The following is a 19,736-nucleotide window of genomic DNA, read 5'->3' on the forward strand; positions in this document are numbered from 1 at the left end:
AAAGAACTTGTTAGTGTAGATGCAGCCCTAGTGTCTACACTATGCAACCACTATTTCAACATAGTGGTTTTAACTTACTCCGAAGTTGTGACTTATTTCAAAATTGGTAATTCTCATTTCACGAAGGTTATGTCTACACTACAAAATAACTTCAGAGTTGCTTACTTTGAAGTACGCAACTTCCAAGTAGAGCATCTACACACAAAATGTACCTTTTCCTTACTTCAAAGTAGGATCCTTACATTTCAAAGTAAAGTCTCTACACACCAACAGCCCCTATTTCGAAGTAAGGGGTCAGGATATGATGCAAGCAGGGGCTGCATGGCCGACAAGCCCTTCTGGGTTCCCATCCAGCTGACCCCTTAAAAGGCCCCTCCCAGCACCTGTACCTACACATGCTCAGTGCTGCTAGGCTGCAGACAGCAGGGCAGACCACATGCAGGGGATCAGAGCTGCACACCATGCCTGCCCAGATGCTCCCCAAGGAGGATCTCTGCTCCAGCTTCCTCACTGTGCTCTTCCAGAAGCACAGCCAGGTCACCTGCATGGGTCGTATCCTCCATGCCCTGGCCATGGCCCTGTTGCCCCCCGCCCCACCTCCCAGTCCCCCATATCTGGCATCGATGGGCCTTAACCACGAGCACCAAATGGTGGGACTGGCTGTTGCTGGAGGACTGGGACAATGAGTGGTGGCTGAGGAACTTCCTCATGAGCTGGCAGATATTCAAGGACCTCTGTCACTGGCTCACCCCAGTCCTCCAGCACCAGGACACATGGATGTGGCCAGCATTCCCAGTGCAAAAGAGGGTGGCCATTGCACTGTGGAGGCTGGCCACTCCAGATAGCCACCAGTCCATTGGCCACCAATTTGGAGTCAGCAAGACCATCATTGGAGCAGTGCTGATAGAGATAAGCCTGGCCCACCCCATGGACCCACCCTGCGGAGGTGGCCACTGGGTAGGGGAAAGGGAGAACCTGGTGGGGAGGGGAGAAAGGGAAGGGGGGCCCTGATGTGAAAGGTGAAGGGGGACCATCAGGTCTGGCATTCATGGATGTGACTTCCTTCCACCTCTGCAGCTCATCTGAGCCATCAACATGGTGCTCCTGTGATGCGTCATCACTCTTGGGGACCTGGATGCTTTTCTCTCTAGGTTTGTGGAGCTGTGGTTCCTGAATTGTTTCAGAGCCCTGCAGGGAATGCAGTGGCAGTTTGGGCCCTGGATCACAGCAAGGCCACCTACATTAATAGGAAAGGGTACCTCTCTGTGGTTCTTCAGGCCCTGATGGATGCGAGGGGCCATTTCCTGGATGTGTGTGTAAGGTGGCTGGGCAGGGCACATGTTACCTGGGTATTATGGAATTTATGGCTGGAACGCTGGATGCAGAAGTGCACGTATGTACCCTGGTGGGAACTGCCACCCTGGAACATAACTATGCCCCCTGCATCGTGGCTGACACCGCATATCAGCTGCACCCAAGGCTCACACAGCCCTATACTGGATGTACTACCCCAGCCCAGGACACCTTCAATGGACACCTCGATTATGCCAGGGGCACAGTAGAGTAGGCATTTGGGAGGCTGAAGGGGAGGTTTTGCAGCCTTCTCATGAGTATAGATGTCAGCCTCCCAAACATCCTGTGGTGGTTGCTGCATGCTGTGCCCTCCACAATCTTGTGGAGGAAAGGTGGGAGCCCATCTACTAGGTCTGGGCCACAGACCTGGGGGCCAGGTATGAACAGTCGTCCACTGTCCTGTGCTGCCAGGCCCAGAGAGATAGGGTCAGGGTACGGGAGGCCTAGTACCAGTCCTTTGTCCAGGGCCTGCCCTGACTGTCCCAGCCACACTCCACACCACAGGTGCCTCCACTCCTCCACCCCTCACACTCCCCCACCAAATGCACCCACCCCTCACTCCTCCACCACCTCTCCCTCACTGTGCACCAGGGACTTCAGGTTAGGGTGGGAATGATACATAGCACTGTTGGGGAATAAAAGTATCGAACAACCAAAACGGAACATGTCTAACTAGATACAATGCATGGGGGGACTGCTCCACAGAGAGGAGGCGGGGGGACTGGTGGGTGGACTGCATCAGGAGGGGGGCTGGGTGGGATGACTGAAATTGGTGGGGGACTGGAATGGGAGAAGGCTCAGTTGCCCAGTGACATTGAGGGATGGGAGCCGTGGTGGCCACAACTGCCTCTACTGCCCCGGGTCCATGCCCCCTTGTGGGGCTCAGATGGGGACCATAGGGAGGTAGGGATGGGGCAGGGGTGCTGCAGGCTCAGCCTCTGCAAGGTATGTGCAGGGGTGTCACTAAGGCTGGGGCAGGTACACCCACCCTGGCCAGGAGCCACTGAGCCAGCTTGATGTAGGCAGATGGGGACTGGTCCGCCATTAGTTGGGTGCATTCAGGAGGGCTGGCTGTGGGTGGGGGTGGCTGCTGGAGGGGCAGCTGCCAGTGGTCTGGCTGTGGGGGGGTCATCACAGGGCAGGCTGCAGCAGGCCAGGCTGGCAAGGCAGCAGGAGGTTGGGCGAGGTGGGTGGCCAAGACCTGAGCCAGTGTCAAGGCTGCTGGCCAGCCACACCCACACCTCCCACTCCATTGCTGACCAGTCCCAAAGCACGCTGGTCATTTCACTTCTGACCGCCTAGTAGGCAGTTACTTCTTTTTCGTGCCAGCAGCTCCTTGATAGCAGAACTATGGAGACACAAGGGGACAGGGGGACAGCCCATGAGAGCTGTGTCCTGACCCCAGGGGGGCCATGGCCCCTGCTCTGCTCTCTCCCATCCCACTCCCTTGCCATCTAATGGCTCAGGGGCCCTGTGGGATCCTAGGTGCTGAGGGGTTCCTGCCTGGTAAAGGTTGGGCCATGTTTGGTACCCACCTTCTTCTCCAGGTTTGTGGGCTGCAGGTCTGTTCCTGGGGAGGGGCCTGTCCCTGGGCTCTGTGACAACCCACTCATCCCATACCTACTGCCTGCAACCTCCAGGAGCTCAGGTAAGGCTTGGCTGGTTAAGACTTGGCTGGTTACCCCAGAGGGGAGGACAATGACAAGGGTCCCGTCACTACAGTTCTCATCATTGCCCTTGGTCTTGGTGGGATGGTCCCCACATGGGGGGCTGGTAGTGTCACAGTGGTTCACCTCCTCATCAGTGTCCACGGCAGGGCTACAGTGTCTACCAGATGCTCCAGGGTGGCCACCTCCCTCTGCTCCAGAGTCCTTTGCAGCACCCTGTAGTGGGGGGAGTGGGCAGGCCCTGTCCCTGACCTGCTAGCAGCAGCCTTGGCTTTGCAGTTTGCCTGCCTCAGTTCTTTAACTTTCATCTGGATGCTGTCCCTGGGGTGGCCTCGGGTGGTGAGCTCCCTGGCCAGCCTCTCATAGGCCTCCACATTTCTCTGGTGGGCACCGGTTTGCCGCAGGACTTCCTCCTCCCACTGTAGAGTGAGAAGGTCCTTCAGTTCCCCCTCGGTCCAGAAGGGTCCCTTCCTGTCACACCCCGGCTACGTCTACACGTGAAGCCAACATCGAAATAGCCTATTTCGATGAATAACGTCTACACGTCCTCCAGGGCCGGCAACGTCGATGTTCAACTTCGACATTGCTCAGCCCAACATCGAAATAGGCGCAGCGAGGGAACGTCTACACGTCAAAGTAGCACACATCGAAATAGGGATGCCAGGCACAGCTGCAGACAGGGTCAACGGGCAGACTAGCGCTTCCGGGGCAACAGCTAGCCGCTCCCTTAAAGGGCCCCTCCCACATACACTCAGCCTGCACAGCACGCAGTATGAGGAGCCATAGGCACACAGACCCCGGGCGCAGCAGTCATGGACCCCCAGCAGCAGCAGCAGAAGCAGCAGCAGCAGCAGCAGCAGCTAGAGGTCCACCCAGCCCTCCTGGCAGGAGCAGGGCTTGCCCTGGCCCATGCCATGTGGGAGGCAGCTGACTACCTTCTTGCCCCAGGGGAGGAGATGCCCCCAGGGGAGCAGGGCTCAACCCCTACCCCTGCAGCACCCTGCTTCACCCCCAGCCTCACACGCCGGCGGCTGTGGAGCTACCCCACCAGCACCGACTGGTGGGAGCGGCTGGTGCTTGGGGAGTGGGACGACGACCACTGGCTCAGGAACTTCAGGATGACCCGCCAGACATTCCTGGAGCTGTGCCAGTGACTCACCCCCGCACTCAGGCACCGGGACACCGCCATGCGGCGTGCCCTCCCTGTGGAGAAACAGGTCGGCATCGCTGTCTGGAAGCTGGCCACTCCGGACAGCTACCGATCCGTGGGGCAGCAGTTTGGTGTCGGAAAGGCCACCGTCGGGGCTGTCTTCATGGAGGTAAGAGAACCCACAGGGCGAGGCCAGGGCAGGGCAGGGGGGCCAGGGCAGAGCAGGGGGGCCAGGGCAGGGCAGGGCAGGGCAGGGCAGGGGGGCCAGGGCAGGGGGGCCAGGGCAGGGCAGGGCAGGGGGGCCAGGGCAGGGCAGGGCAGGGCAGGGAAGGGCAGAGGAGGGCAGGGCAGGGCAGGGCCACGCACACCCTGCTCACCCCTCATTGGGGCTGTCCCATGTGCTTTCTCTGCAGGTCGTGCGTGCCATCAACACCATGCTCCTGCACAGGCTCGTGAGGCTGGGGGACCCACATGCCACTGTCGCCGCCTTTGCCACCCTGGGCTTCCCCAACTGCTTCGGGCCTCTGGATGGGACTCACATCCCCATCCGCGCACCGCAGCACAGTGGAGGACGATACCTCAATCGGAAGGTCTACCATTCTGTCGTCCTGCAGGCCTTGGTGGACAGCCGGGGACGTTTCCAGGACATTTACATGGGCTGGCCTGGCAGCACCCACGACGCCCAGGTTTTCCGGAACTCGGGCCTGTGCCGTCGGCTGGAGGCGGGGACCTACATCCCCCAGCGGGAGATCCCTCTGGGGGACACCACCATGCCCTTCTGCGTCATCGCAGATGCGGCCTACCCCCTCTGGCCGTGGCTCATGCACCCCTACACGGGCCATCTCTCCGCTAGCCAGGAGCGCTTCAACGAGCGCCTGAACCGTGCACGCCAGGTGGTAGAGCGCTCATTTGGCCGCCTCAAGGGACACTGGCGATGTCTCCTGACCCGCCTGGATGCGGGCCCCAACAACATCCCCCAGATTGTGGGTGCCTGCTGCGCCCTGCACAACCTTGTGGAGAGCAAGGGGGAGACCTTTCTGCAGGGCTGGGCCGCGGAGGCCGGCAGGGCACACGTGCAGCCACCTGCTGCCCCCAGTCGGCAGGTGGACCCAGAGGGGACCCGGGTCCGGGAGGCCCTGCGGGCCCACTTCGACCAACAGGCCGCGGGGTGAACTCTGCCCAGGCCCCCTACTGACCGCCCCTTCCTCCCCCACACTCCTGCCCCAACGCCCACACCATGGAGCACCCCACCGCCCCCCCCCCACTTGTCCTGGACAAATGACAGCACAAACTTGTGGCTGAACGTAAACTTTTTTTTTGTCTTTCAGAAACTTTTTTTTTTTTGGCTCAATAAATATATATGTCAAACACAAACCAAAAAGTAGGGACAAACGTTCCACAAAAGCAATATGTGCACAAATAAAACAATACAACAAAGCAAACAACTGTGCGCCATCAAAAAAGGAAACCAGGGAGGAGAACGGGGGGAGACGGGGCAAACGGGGGCACCAAAACAAAAGAGTCCAACTATATACAACAAGGGGGGGGCCACGTCCCGGGCCCCTTGCCCCTATAGCCCAGCACTGGGCATGCCCGGCCGGGAGCCCCGCCGTGCCTGCAGTCTGGTCCGCGGCTGGGTGGGAGCGGGCTGGACCGGAAGGTATCGGCGCCGGCGAGTCTCAGGTGGCTCCAGGGGTCCCTCGGCACTCTGGCCCTCGCGGGTGGGTGGTGGGGCGACGGCGGACGGCCCGGCGACGGCCGGAGCAGCTGGTGGTGGGGCTGCAGGAGCGGGCAGGGTGGGCAATGGCTCGGCCGGCGCGGCATGGGGGGCCAGGTAGTCGACCAGCCGGTTGAATGTCTGCATATAGGCCCCTCATGCCTCCTGCCGCCAGGCCAGCGCCCGCTCCTGCAGCTGGAGATGCTGCTCCAAGACCTCCAGCTGCCGGCGGAGGATGGCCAGCAGCTGGGGGTCCGTCGCCGTTGCCGGTAGTAGGCGTGGGGTCCGCTGTCTAGCCCTCCGTGGGGCCGGTCGTTCCTCAGCCGAGGGGCTGCCCTGGAGCGATGGTCCCGGAGGGCTCTCCGGGACAACCGAGGCCTCGCCGGCACTCTCTTCCAGTCCTTCTGATGGTGCGGGTGCAGGTGCAGGACACAGGAGAGGAGGGGGGAAAGAAGAATGGAGACAGGCGTTAGTGTGGGCCCCGAGCCGTGGCCTCTGTGCCCCCCGCCCTGTGCTGCAGGTTCCCCATCCCCGTCCCCGGGAGATGCTGCTGTGATGGATGGGGTTCAGGGGTCCCCCTGCCCTGCACCCCGTCCCCTGGTGGGAGCGACTCTCACTTCACCCCGCAGGGTCTGAGAGCAGGAGAGCTTTCTTAGCCCACAGATGGCCAGTTTCTGGCAGGAGTGACAGCACCAGCTGTCGGAAGAGACAGTCCTTCCAACCCATCGTGGGGAGAAGACCCCAAGGGGGGCCCCTCTGGGATGCAGCTTTCCCCCTCCTCTGGCTGGCTGCCTACCAGCTCTCCCTTCCCCTAGCCTCTACCTGTGGCCCCCGCCCTCGCCCCCCAATTCCAAGCCAGCTCGGCTCCTCCCTCCTGTTTGTTCAGGGGAGAGGTGTCACCTGCTAGCTGTAGCGCCAGGATCCTCCTTTGGCCCTGGGAGCTCTTCGGCTCTTGTGGCTCATATGTAGCCTAAGTCTCCCTTTGGCACTCCCCCCACTCCATCACATGCTGCTGCTGCTGCGGGGTGTCCCACCCCCTCCGCCCGGGGGCCCCTCGAGGTTCCGCTCCCCCCTGGCCCGGGGATGGGGCATGGCACTGTCATGCAGGGTGGGGGGGGGGGCAAGGGCTGATGGCTGCAGTGCTGTGAGGGCCATGGCCCTGGTGTCCTTGGGGCCATGGCCATGTGAGCGTGTGGGGGGCCCTGGACACATCTCTGTTACCCCCGCCCCTCCAGCCCCGGGGTGTCCACCAGAGAGGGGTACCTACCTGTGGGTCCGCTCCCACGGTCCGGAGATCCCCGGGGGTTGGAGGCCCTGCTTCTGCTCCGGGATGGCAGGAGGAGGATCTGCAGGCTGGATTCTGTGGAGGAGGAGCCCCCCTCCTCCTCCTCCTCCTCCTCCTGCCACGATGTCCCGGGGATGGCCTCCGGGGGGGGCCCCCGGGGTGCGGGGCTTGCTTCCGGGGCGGACTCCGGCTGCAGGGCCTGCTGGGGCTCATCAGCCGAGGTGTCAAGGGTGGCCAGAGGGGAGGAGGTGTGCCGGGAGCCCAGGATGTCCCTGAGCTCCCTGTAAAAGGGGCAAGTGACGGAGGCGGCCCCAGATCGGCTGGCCGCATCCCGGGCCCGGGCGTAACCCTGCCGCAGCTCCTTGACCTTACTCCTCACATGATCAGGAGTGCGGGCAGGGTGACCCCGGGCAGCCAGGCCATTGGCCACCCAAGCGAATGCATCTGCGTTCCGCCTCTTGCTCCCCATTACCTGGAGCACCTCCTCCTCGCTCCAGAGCCCCAGAAGGTCCCGCAGCTCAGCCTCCGTCCAGGAGGGGCCCCGCTGCCGCTTTCCAGACTGGCTGCCCTGGCTCCCCTTGGGGGGGGGCCCTGGGGGTGCTGGGGGGGCTCCTGGCTAGCCATCGCCGCTGGGTGGGTGGCTGATGGCTGTGCAGGCTTGCCGCGTGTGCAGGCTGCAGCCTGCACGTTGCCTCAGCTTCCTGCAGAGTCAGGGCGGGGGAGGGGACCTTTAAGGGGCCGCTCCACGCGGCCACCAGTGAGCTGAGGGGCTGGAGAGAGCGTCTCTCAACCCCCCAGCTGATGGCCGCCATGGAGGACCCGCCAATTTCGACGTTGTGGGACGCGGATCGTCTACACTGTCCCTACTTCGACGTTGAACGTCGAAGTAGGGCGCTATTCCTATCCCCTCATGGGGTTAGCGACTTCGACGTCTCGCCGCCTAACGTCGAAGTTAACTTCGAAATAGCGCCCGACGCGTGTATCCGCGACGGGCGCTATTTCGAAGTTAGTGCTGCTACTTCGAAGTAGCGTGCACGTGTAGACACAGCTCCCTTGTCCAGGCGCTGTGAGCCCTTGGACTCATTGTCTGGGGCCTTGGAGGCGGGTGCAGGGGTCCTGCTGTGCTGCCATGGTGGCCAGGGGCTGTGGACACTGACTAGCACATCGAGCAGAAGCAGTCTGACTGGGAGCTTGTGCTGCTCCTGCTTGTGGCATGCTCTGAGCTTCCTGCCTGGGGTTGCTGCAGAGCTGGTTCCTGTCAGGAGGCCGGCAGGAAGCATAGATCCCTGCCTGGGCTGGCCAGAGTGTCTCGGTGCTCCGGAGGGGGAGGGCGGGGGTTTGCCGCCATGGTGGACCCTTTACTTCGAAGTAGGGAGGGTAGAATGAATACACACACCCTACTTTGAAATTAAACTTCAAAGTAAGGCACTAGTCCATTCCTGGAATGGAGTAGTGACTCTGAAGTTAGCAGCCCTTAATTTGAAGTTAACTTTGAAGTAAGGAGAAGCATGTGCAGGTGCGCAACAGGCTACTTTGAAGTAGACCCTTACTTTGAAGTTAACTTCAAAATTATTTGGAGCGTAGACGAAACCGAGGAAAAGTGCCTATTTTGAAACAGGTGCTGTTAATACAGGGAGTAGTGCCTATTTCAAAATACGCCATAGTGCATCCAGTGACTCTATTTCAAAATAGGCTCTATATGTTTAGATGATGTATTATTACACCCCCTGGATTGTGCTGCTTTCCTTCCCTCTAAGCCATCTGAAGAAGGCTGCCTGAGGCTCTGCAATGAACCACATGGTGCTCTGGTGGCTATTTAAAGGTCTACCACCTCTGCCAAAGTATCAGCAGTGGCACTGGGAGCCTCAGGTCCCTTTGTATTACTGGTCCCTAGGGTAATTGCCTCCATTGGTGCCCCTGTCCACAGCCCTGTGGGGAAGGGTGGGGAGAAAAGAAATCCAGAAGGGATCCTTGGCATCTTGGCTTAACCTTCAGAGCAGAGGGAGGCAGATGAAAAGAGGACTAGAGAGATTGCCAGGAGCTGTCACTAAGGCAGTACACATATTCACGAGAGGGGAGAGGTGCAGAAGCAGTGTGCTGCAGCTTGGAGCTGGTCTTTTCTGGGGACACCAACCTGCTCCTCAGGAGGCCCTAGTGTGTTTATTTCCTGCTAGATCACTGAGCCTCCCCTGCTTTTAACTTACCAGTCCAGCTCTCCCCAGCCCCAGTCCTCCTTTCCCCAAGCCCAACTCTACTCCCTGAGCTTAGCTGCCCCCTCTCCCTCCAGGTATCCCTCATGTTCTGTTCCTAGTCATACCCATCCTCCACGTGACTGGTTTGTTTCCCTTGCTCACTCACATGCAATGCACCAGGCCCTGGCTGGCCTTGTGGTCCCTGCTGTTGCTGGACAGCCAGTAGCACAGGCAGGGAGCGATTCACTCCACTCAGCTCTGAACTCCCTGGGATGGGGCATGGGGTGGAGCTGAAGCCCTCAGCTGGCTGGCTCAGGATTGAGTGGGTGGAGATAAGCAAGTGGAGAGAAGCTGCCAGGCAAAGGGCCAGAGAGGAGTATACACTGCAGTCAGCAAGGGGAAGCCTGAGCCCCTTAAGGTGTCCCCCTGGCTGCAGATCTCTGGACATGGGTTCCATTTGCCTGGCCCTGGGGTTGGTGGTGCCTCTGTGGTAGAAAGGGCAAGGTCAAAAAAGTGCGTCTCACAGCTGAAGCAGCATGTGACGGCATATGTGGCTAGTTCCTGGGTTAGTTTATTCTCTGACCCAGCAATGGCCACTTGTGTCACCTTCCATCTTGATTATTCCTAGTAGCAAACATTTTAGCTCTGGTCCATGCAAGGAATTGTTTGTTGGATTACAGAAGCATATGGCTCCTGCTTTTGCAGTGCTTGTATGTGCAGATTTCCTGGTTAGGGACACTTTGTGAAGTCCAAACGTTGCCCCAGAGTCCTAAAATTTGTCTGAGAAATCATATAAATATTAACAAAAAACAAAAATCAGTCAGTCTGCCCTTTGAATTTAGAAATAATATTTTGAAAGTCAGTTTTCCATCATATAATCATGTTCAAAGAGATGTGTCTCACTAATTCTAAAACCATAATTTCCTTGCACAAACACAGAGATTTATTTAAGAATTAGGTTTTTAGACTACTCTTATTAAATAATATGTCCACTGTGAGGAGCACAGACATTATGACTTAAGATTTGGAACATGAACTCATAATAATAAGTTTGTCTAGACTTGTATCACAGGTTTCAGACATACTGTCTACAGCCAAATTTGACCAATGGAGTACTTCAATGTAGCCTGCCAAGCAATTACCAGGTCCTCTTACCATCCCTGTCAGGCAGCCTTTCTCAGCTGAGCTGATTCAGCACTTGTCAGTGAGGAAAAGCAAACTTTCAAAAATGTTACTGTAAGGAGAACCAACCCCGAAAGAGAAAAGGTCAACAAAGAATTGTAAAACACGGCCTGATTCTAATGAAGTAGGAGATAACATTCTGACATCAGTCCCATTTTGGATTTGGGAAAAAAAACCTGTGTGGTACACTAATTGGAAAATAGCAAGAGCCTATAATTTGCTGTCCAGTCTTGCTTGGATCCACTGAGCACCAGAATATTGAATAATGTGACCTGCACTAAAATTTCCTTCCTCTAAGAGTGACCAGTCTGGATACGACATCTCATTTTCAAGCATTCTACTGTAAGCATCACTTTTGGGAGTGATCTTAAAAAAACCCTTGTAAGTACTTTTTCTTGTTGGGGGAAGCCTGCTGCTATTATTTTGACCACTTGCTTATATGTTGCATTCCTTTTCCCCAGCCCTTCATCTGTTTTGTATGTGTGTAGAGTATCAGACCTCTGGAGCTGGAAACTTGTCATCAGCAGTGTTTGCCAAATGCCTGGAAAAGTCTGAGCACAAGCACAATACAAATTATAATTGACAAAGCCCCTGTACACTTTGGAAATACATAAATAATGAAAAACCCTCTTGAAAGTACTTTTTTTGCAGGAAACCCACAGGCAAATAACTTGGTCAAATTACTCCCCTATAGGGCACCTTGGCTGCCTCCTCCTTTAGAAATTCAAAGAATAACAAAGAGGTCTCCTCCCAGGTAACAGGACTACTTCTATGAGCCGCACAACCTCCTAACCCCCTTCATTTTTCCTAATGAGCATGACTTACTGGGTCTTTTGTAACCATCTCCCATTCATCTCCACGTCTTCTTTCAGATGGCATTGCACTTCTGCCTCGGTTGGGGTGAATAGAATTGTTGGGCCCCTAGACAAGGTGTGTGGGGGGAAGTGCCCCACTCCAGGAATGGGTGGAACCTCAGGCAGAAGGCCAGCTATCATCACTCCCAAATTGCACTGTGTCCCCAGTCAGCCCTCAGTGGTGCCCACAGCGTGCTGCCCAAGGCACCAGCAGTGATTTAGATGGCTGGAGCTCCATCCACTGCTGCTGCTGCAATAGTAGCAACCACGGATGGCAGCCCCAGTCTCTTTTGAATACTCCAACCTCATGGGCAGCTGCCTCCTTTGTCCCTCACCATCTTCCCCAATTGGTGAGCCTGACTTCTACAAACTCCATTCTTCCCAGCCTGGTCCCCTATGTCTCTGTGTTCTTTTCTTTTAATTTCTCTCCATGCCTAGAAGGCCAAGACACAAGCTATGTGCTAAATTTTACAGTTCATTCACTTGGGCTGTGTTGCACCCCATCTGCTATCCTCTCTGTTAGAAGGGGAGATTTTTAGAGAAGGGATCTTGCTCTGTTATTTGTCACTTTACCAAAAATGCACATTTGTGCTCATAAACCCATTTCAGGGAGGTGTGTGGAAGTGGAATCAACAATTCATGTACCTTTTCCCCATCCTTACATCTGTTGTGTATGTGTGTAGACTATCAGGCCTCCGAACTGAGAAATATGTCATCACCAGTGTTTAGCAGATGCCTGGAAAAGTCTGAGCACAACCACAATCTATATTATTATAAAAGAAGTGCTGTCTGTCCATCTGTCCATCCCACTGTAGGCACGATCATGACTACATGAACATGTTCTGTAAGAATCCACAGGCAGGAGTTGCCCCGCCCCTCTCCTACCACAGACACGAGCCCCTACCCCCTGTGGCAGGCACCAGTCACCCCTGCCCCACTGCCACAAAGGGGTGGGCCTTGCTAGTACAAATAATAATTCAAAAAGCCCCTGTATAGTTTGTAAGTATATAAATAATGTAAGATTTACAAGAGAACTAGTGTGAATTTCACACTTCTGCTCTATAAACTCTGACATGGAGTAAATACCTGATGCCTTTCATTTCTAGTTTTGATATTACAATATAAAAACTTACTGAAAGAAATAGTTATTACATTTCTTTTCATATCCTTGATTGGAACACTCATATCCACATTATCACTGTAGTTCTTACATTTCTTATAGTTCCGCTTAAAATTATATCCTAGGCTACGTATCTGCTATGCTGGGTTTAAATCCCCCACAAAGATTTTGGTTCTTGAAAGCTCCGATGATTACCAAGCACATGATTTTATAAAATTGGAAGGCATATGCCCAGAAGAGAGCAATAAAGCAGTAGTACGCAAACCCAACTGAATTAGCCACCAAAGGGGAAAACAGTGGATGCAGAGAACAAGTATATGAATTCAGTGAAATCTGTACTCTATGTCTTGATATATTTAGTTGAAGAATACTGAGACAGCCTGTAATGCTCGACATCTTTCTTGGTGACAGACCACCTTATCCCATGGTCCCATCTTTCCTTTTTTTAACCTATATATATATATATATATATATATATATATATATATAAACAAAAAAACACACAAAACAAAACAAACAAACAAAAGCCCCAAAGCAGCAGAAATGTAGCACTTTAAAGACTAACAAAATGATTTATTAGATGACGCACTTTAGTGGGACAGACCCAGTTCATCAGATCAATTTCATTTCCAATAAAGACTGACATTAATAAGTACAGAGGACTGAAAAAAAGAAAAAGAAAAGAAAAAAAAATTGCAATAAAAACACACAAGTCAAATAGGATAGAAGGAAGGGGGTGAGAGGTGTGGGGGGTGTTAATTGTCCTATCTGAGATAATTACATTCTCGTTCACTTTCAGCAACATTATATATACTAATATGTGCCAGCAATGCCTTGACACTATGTACATTGGACAGACTGGGCAAAACCTTCACCAAAGAATAAATGGACACAGTGCAGACATCAAGAAACACAATACACATAAGTTGGTCAGTGAACATGTGAATGGAGTGGGCCATTCTGTTAAAGACCTGAGAATCTGTGTCCTGTCCTGGAACACAGAGGATTTAACAACTGATTAGAGGGAGAGATTTGTGAGTTAGAGTACATATTCAAATTCAACACACTAACTCCTGGTATGAACAGAGACATCAACTACCTCACCCATTACAAGGACTGCCTTCCTTCCTTTGATGCTTGTAATTATCTCAGACAGGACAATTAACATCCATCCCCCCACCTCTCACCTCCTTCCTTTAATCCTATTTGATTTGTCCATTTTCACTGCATTTTTTTTCTTTTTTTTCTTTTTGATCCTTTGCACTTATAAATGTCTGTCTGTATTGGAACTGAAATCGAGGCTTTACCAGTGCCAGACAAGATATTTATAAAACACACTTCCACCTTCTACAAGAAAGAAAAGAGAATAAATTTTCCTCATTACTTCATTCCTCAGGATACTTCAACCACAATAACAACAGCTCAACCAACAACATTGTTAACCTTTCAAACTACCAACTCAGCCCAGCAGAGGAGTCTGTCTTATCCCAGGGTCTTTCCTTCTGCCCTACCTCATCCACGAACTTAATACAATTCTGTGGTGACCTTGAAGCCTTCTTTCGCCACCTCCGTCTAAAGGAATTTTTCCAGCACACCTATGAACAACAGTCTGACTCTCTTGACGCCCCCCACCAACAACAAAAGAAGAACTCTATGTGGACTGCCCCTGAGGGTTGTAGTGAAAGTCTGGATTTCTATGTACAGTGCTTCCGCAACTGTGCTCAGGCTGACATTATACACAAACAATGCCAAATGAGACACAATCTCAACTATGCTGAACGCCATGCTGCCCAGAGTCTCAAAAATAACCCAGACATCATAATCAAACCAGCTGACAAAGGGGGTGCTGTTGTCATCCTGAATAAGTCAGACTATGAACAGGAGGCAGCCAGACAACTCACCAACACCACATTTTACAGACCTCTCTCCGCTGATCCCACTTTGGAATTCCAAAGGAAATTACAACAACTACTGAAGGAACTCCCTGCTGCTACTCTGGACTTCATTCACTCAGACACACCATCTGAGCCACAGCCCGGATTATTCTATTTACTTCCCCAAATCCACAAACCTGGAAACCCTGGATGCCCTATCATTTCGAGTATTGGCACCCTTATCACCGGACTATGCAGTTATGTGGACTCCCTCCTCAAACCCTATGCCACCAACACTCCCAGCTATATCTGAGATACCACCGACTTCCTGAAGAAATTACAAAACATCGGAAAAGTTCCTGATAACGCCATCCTTGCCACAATGGATGTAGAAGCTCTGTATACTAATATTCCGCATAAAGACGGATTACAATCAATCAGGAATATCATTCCAGATGCCACCACAGCGAATCTGGTGTCTGACCTCTGTAACTTTGTTCTGACATACAATTATTTCTGATTTGGGGACAATTTATACCTCCAGATTAGTGGAAATGGGCACCCGCATGGCCCCACAATATGCTAATATATTTATGGCTGACCTGGAGCAACGATTCCTCAGCTCTCATCCCCTATTACCCCCCTCTACTTAAGATACATTGATGACATCTTTATGATTTGGACCCATGGTACAGAGGCTCTAGAAGAATTCCACAGAGACTTTAACAATCTACACCCCACCATCAACTTATGCCTCGATTACAACATGCAAGAGATACATTTCCTGGACACTACAGTACTAATCAAGGATGGCCTGATCAGTACCACACTGTACCAAAAACCTACTGATCGCTATACTTATCTACACCCTTCTAGCTTCCATCCTGCACACATGACTAGATCCATTGTTTACAGTCAAGCTCTTAGGTACAATCGCATTTGCTCTGATCCAATTGACAGAGACCAAAAACTACAAGAACTTTACCAAATATTCATAAACCTGAATTACCCACCAGGAGAAGTAAAAAAACAAATCGACAGGGCCAGACGAATACCCAGAGACCAGCTACTCCAAGATCGGCCCAAAAAGCCAAGAACAGAACACCACTGGTCATCACCTACAGCCGCCAACTCAGACCACTGCAACGAATTATTAAAGACCTACAACCTATCCTTAATCAGGATGCCACACTCCAGAAGACCCTGGGTGACATGCCTGTTCTCTTCTACAGACAACCTCCCAACCTTTTGAGGATCCTCACTAACAGCCACAGTCTATACCCCAGGAACACCAGTCCTGGAACCTTTCCCTGCAACAAAGCCCGCTGCCAGCTTTGTCCACATATCTTCTCAGGAAATACCATCACTGGACCTAACCAGGTTACTCACAGAATCATGGGCACTTTCTCATGCTCCTCTACTAACATCATATATGCCATCATGTGCCAACAATGCCCAGATGCTTTGTATATTGGACAGACTTCTAACTCCCTTAGACAAAAGGTTAATGGGCACAAAACAGACATCAAAACACTCCAGATCCACAAACCAGTTAGTCAACATTTTAATGGAATGGGGCATCCTATTAATGACCTAAAGGTATGTGTGTTACTGAAAAAGAATTTTCGCACCGTTCTTCAAAGGGAAGCATCTGAGCTGACTTTTATATTCAAATTCGGCACATTAACACATGGTTTAAATCGTGATGGGAACTTTCTGAGTCACTATAGGGGCTCATCTGCATACTTGGCTCAGTCTAATTCTTGACCTTCCCCCCCCACCCCTCCACTCTCTGATTTGCTCACCTTGATTATCTTTTTCTGATTTGTCCTCCTTGCTTACCGTTTTTGGTTCTCTGTGCCTTAAATATTGAGTCTGTTCTGGTCTGGCTATGGTCTGAAGAAGTGGGTCTGTCCCACGAAAGCTCACCTAATAAACTATTTTGCTAGTCTTTAAAGTGCTAATTGACTGCTTTTTGTTTTGAAATCAATCTGAAGAAGTGGGTCTGTCCCATGAAAGCTCATCACTGAATACATAATTTTGTTAGTCTTTAAAGTGCTACATTTCTGTTGGTTTGTTTTATTGGTATACACACTAACATGGCTACCTCTCTGTTACTATTTGCCTATGCCTTTTGTAATTGCTTCCCACAACCTAACATATTATATCCGTGTAATGTGCTTGATTTTGTATCCTCTGCTCCTGCAGCTTTGACAAATTGTAAATTGCATAATAAAATAATTGTATTGTATAACCTGTGAAAGGTGAGGTATTTGGCAACAAGTACAAGCTGTAAATCATTTACCTTTTTGTATTTTTAGAGTTGCTTTTATGAAAATTAATACAATATTAATCACCTAGAAAGTATCTTGTGGGTTTTTTTTTTTGTAGCTGCCAATTAAAATAATTTATATAGTGATGATGAGCAATGTTAGGACTGGGGGATTTGCATAGATTGCTACTGTGCAATGCTTTAAAACTAGATTATCCAACCCATAAAAAAAATCAATAATGTAATCATCCATACTGCATGTGACCCTGTTCCTGATAAGTCCTATTTACAGAATATTGATATTCATGCTTTTAAGATCACCTAGTCCAGTTCTTACATAATATGAAGTAACTAATAGCCTGTTTCCCAGGATACCATCTAATTGTTTCCTGAATGACCCCCTCACATGTGCCTCACTAACTTTGCTTAGTGGCTCATTAATTTATGATTCTTTGTATATAACAGTATTCCTGGAGGCATCTGCAAGGGTTTTTTTTTTTTTTTGTTAAGTTTGTTCATTGGTTCCTCTTCTGCATATGGCTCTAACTTTGTTCATTAATTTTCTTGGGCATTATGGAGTGGGAGTATAAGGAACAATTAATCACAGAACTCCCACAAGTAGCTTCAAAGGGAGTTCACAGCTAATTTCCCCATGGACCATATTGAAAATGCATTTCTTACTCATTTAGGAAAAAGTCTTTAAGACATCCCGCAAAAGAAATACAGTGGCTGTACCCCAGTAATGGGCAACCTCGGTAAGTAAGTGGGCTGAATGAGTTGCCCTCTTTCATTTCAGTGTACCACACAATTGTTGTAATCAAGGTGGTCTCCCAGGATAGGGCAGTATTGCTAACTGTGTTTGCATACGTAGAACTTGTGGGGTGTGCTAAGCTCTAGGAGTACTTTCATCGGACATAGAGGGAGCACATGGTTCTCACAGCCAGTGTTGTGTGCAATCAGCATGCACCTAAGTTCACGTGCACTTGTTGTACATGCCTTTAGTAATATCTGCAGGAAAGAAACCCACGCTGATGGAAACCAGCAGAAGTTTCCCATGGGCAATAGTAAACAAAATGTCTTCAAGGCCACACATAGACCATCCCCCAATGGGCCACATATGACCAGGGGCCACAGCTTGCCCACCACTATTGCAGACAGTCACATTTTATTACTTAAAAGGAGTATTTTCATTTGGCTCATGAACGTGTGCAACTTCTTTACAGAAGACTCATTACTACTCAAGCCCCTACTCAGCTTGTTCTGCAGGGGTGAACTTCTCTGTCAGTGTAGAATCCATTTGAAATTAATGGTACTTCACAGAGTTGTAAAAGTCTACCCATGTGGATCCAGCTTTGTGATTGGGATCTAACTCTGTTATAAAACTTAGATATGTGGAGTATCCAGCACCCTCCTCTTTTGATTTATAAAGGTCCTGATATTTTATCTTTGACTAACAGATCAGATGCCAACACTGAGGATTACTTACATAAATATTTTTTTAAAAACAAAGAGAAATGGGGTTATACAGCTATTTGCATAAAGGACATGGAGGAGATGATAAAAGGATGGCCTGGTCCTTTAAGACCAGGAGGCCTCAGACTCACCATTCTGGTTTCTTTAGCTTAGTCCTGTTGTACCACATCTGTGCTGGCAGTAGGACTGAAGAGGCTCAGTTTCCCAGCAGTATGAGACCACGCGTGGAGAAGGGCACTTGTCCGCATTTTGGCTGGAGAGCAGAGCCATGGAGTGGTGGTAACATCTGTGGTAGGCCCCTGCGATAGATGCTAGTTTCTCCTGAGGCACTCTGGGGATTGCTGTTCCATAAGACAAATGGGAACTGAACAGAAATCCAGGAGGGATGAAAGGCCATTGTGGTTTGTTGTACTTGTACTTCCAGCAGGGAAAAGCCTGGGGAGTTGGTGCTCTGATAAACTGAGAAGAACTGTGAGATGAGCCCATATTGGGCAAAATACCTTTGGTTAATGTTAACTTGTGACTGTTGTTGAAGGTGCTATTGGCTTTAGGTCTTTGAGTACCACAGAAAGAAATGGAATGTTTAAATGACCTGACCACAGTGGTAGGCCATGGTGACAATCAGGCAATCAAGGGAAAGGCTCCACAACCTCACATCCAATGTTGGCCAGTGAGCTACTCCTGTGAGTGTGAAATTCACCTGGGGTGGAGAGAGTTACACTGTCACAACCACAGTTTTGCCAATAACACTCAGTGCATTATAGTCTGAGAACTTTTCAGCTTCATGTAAAAAAGATATGCTTTCCATTAGTGAATACTTGTAATAAACATTTAGTAAAAATGTCTGTTGACAAAACTTGGCATTTCTGCCGAGAATGTTCTGCCTCCCTGCTCTGAGGAATAACGCTTTTGTTGATAAAAAAAATCATATAGGTGCTCCAGGGGACTTCTGTTGACAGACAGGGATTCCAGTCTGCTGGGCAGCCCTGTCTGCTGAACTTTCAGTCGGCCATTCTGTCGAGAAAGCGGTCAGGCCGTCTGGCCACTCTCTGTCAACAGAGCAGATTGAGCTTTCAATCCATATTTGTGTGCGGCCATGATCTGTTGACAGAAGTTTTGCTGGACCATCTCTTCAGACAAACTACTGTTGACAGATTGCTGTAGTGTAGTGTAGAATAGCCACTGTGTCATTGGGGAAGGAAATCCAAAGAGTTCAACAGACAGCATATAGTAGCTTGTTTGAAAGTACATACAACTGCAGTAAGAGATTTGTTGATCTAACAACTTGTCTCTTGGGTTCTTGCAAGGATATTGTTGCTCTAAACACACACACACAAATATTTTGTGCTTTCACTTTAACCACAGTCCTCCAGAGAATTTCTGCAGAATTTTATTTTGATGAATTGCTTTTTAAACATGCAAAGGAACAAACAGACAAGAAGTATTATTGAAGAACTATGTGAGTTATCCAATCTACAGTCTATGAGTGTATTTCTTCGGTTGCTTGTGTTGTCTGTAGTTTGCAACACAATAAAAATTCCAGAGAAATAAAGTCCTACAGAGTTACTCTCAGGGACTGTGATTAAAGTAATATAGG

This window comes from Carettochelys insculpta, chromosome 1, assembly GCF_033958435.1.
Source record: "Carettochelys insculpta isolate YL-2023 chromosome 1, ASM3395843v1, whole genome shotgun sequence".
NCBI classification, from domain to species: domain Eukaryota; kingdom Metazoa; phylum Chordata; order Testudines; family Carettochelyidae; genus Carettochelys; species Carettochelys insculpta.